We start from the raw sequence: 1,471 nt of genomic DNA, 5'->3' as shown, positions 1-1,471 counted from the left end.
CACACACACACACTACTGTACTAAAGTCTTTGACTTAAAACAAAACGCAGAGAGAAAACGCAAACCACAGAAGGTTTGTAGGCTGCAACTCAACACAAACAGAGCTTAAAAAATGGACTTATTTATCTGATCGCATGCTTTAATCAGGATGCCTACAGAAGCCCATGGAGCTGCTCCTCAGCATGATGGAGGAGCTCTGGTCTGGGAAGAAGGAGAATCAACAAAACAACAAACAGTTCCTCAGTAAGCGATTCTCTCCGTAACAGAGCAATCCATAACTAGTCAACTAGTCCCGCTAACCCAGTGCTTTCTATCCAGTGAAGATGGTCCAGATCCTCAGCTTGATTGGGAGGAGCACAGGAGATACACACTCTGAAAGAGACGCTCAAAGCCATGAAAACACGGACTGAATTACAGGAAAAACAGCATCAGTCTGAGATTGAAGATCTGAAACTCCAGGTTCAGCAGACGCAAGAGTCCATCGTAAGATCATTTCAATCAAACGAGTCTTTGTCTTCGTTTGAACTAGTTCATTATTAGCTCATATTGTGTTCCGGAGTGGTTTTGTTTGTCCTGAAAGTGAGTTAATTTGATCACATTGGACTAAAACTGTGCTCAAACAAGGTATAACGACTTGCCAAGAAAAGGATCATTTTTGTACTCTTTTTTTTTTTTTTTCCAACCTTGTTGCACTCAAAAATGACCAGCCTAACAAAAATTGCTTATAAATTTACCAAATACTGGATTCAAATTATTTTTTTCAATTAGCACAGGTTTTGTATTTCTTTTTGGAACTGGTTGATCATAGGCCTCGTTGATCTGAGCTGATGCACCTCTGAACATTGCCAAAATTATCCACTAATAATATTTAAGGGTTAACAAAAGCCCAATGACAACGTCCATGTGATTTGTGTGCCATATTCCAAGATAGTGCAAGATATCAGTACATATGGCACACAAATCTATCTTATGACTTAAGAACACTCGGAAGTATAAACATTACATGCACGATTTTTTTCACACACACATCGGGATTTCTAAAAACTAAACTTGGATATTTTTATTTTAAAACAAGATGAAAACTGAATGATTTTGATAATGTGACAGTCTTGTACGGTTAAACACTATGATCCCTTGCATATTGAAATTATATGTAAATTAGGTTATGCATTGCTCAGCTATTTTGGGGATGCATGTATGAAAGTATCTGAATTTTGCACAACACAACCTGCCTTTTATGCATATACTTTTAGGATGAAATCTACACCAAGTTTTGTGTTTTTAGTCCTTTTGACCTTTTTTTCAAATTTTGAAGTAAATAATGACTAACATTTTTTCTGTTTCATACGTCACATTAGAGAAGGTAAAATGACGTCTGCTGTTGTCTTTAATGCAGGAAGCCCTTAATGAGCAGCTGAAGAGCGTTCTGGAGGAGAACGTGTCTTTACAGAAACAGCTGATCAAAGCAGAA

General features: G+C 37.4%; 1 long non-coding RNA gene across 1 annotated transcript; it reads left to right on the top strand.

The window, feature by feature from the left end:
- Positions 1–132: 132 nt before the first annotated feature.
- Positions 133–1,471, top strand: LOC107682995 (uncharacterized). The gene is made up of 3 exons (XR_001633642.1): positions 133–243; positions 319–483; positions 1,397–1,471. It is a non-coding gene; the product is annotated as an uncharacterized LOC107682995 (long non-coding RNA).

Source organism: Sinocyclocheilus anshuiensis, unplaced genomic scaffold, assembly GCF_001515605.1.
Source record: "Sinocyclocheilus anshuiensis isolate Anshui unplaced genomic scaffold, SAMN03320099.WGS_v1.1 C32792303, whole genome shotgun sequence".
In the NCBI taxonomy this organism is placed as follows: Eukaryota; Metazoa; Chordata; class Actinopteri; order Cypriniformes; family Cyprinidae; genus Sinocyclocheilus; species Sinocyclocheilus anshuiensis.
Note: the sequence above shows the minus strand (reverse complement) of the source record. Positions and strands in the feature narration are given on the sequence as shown.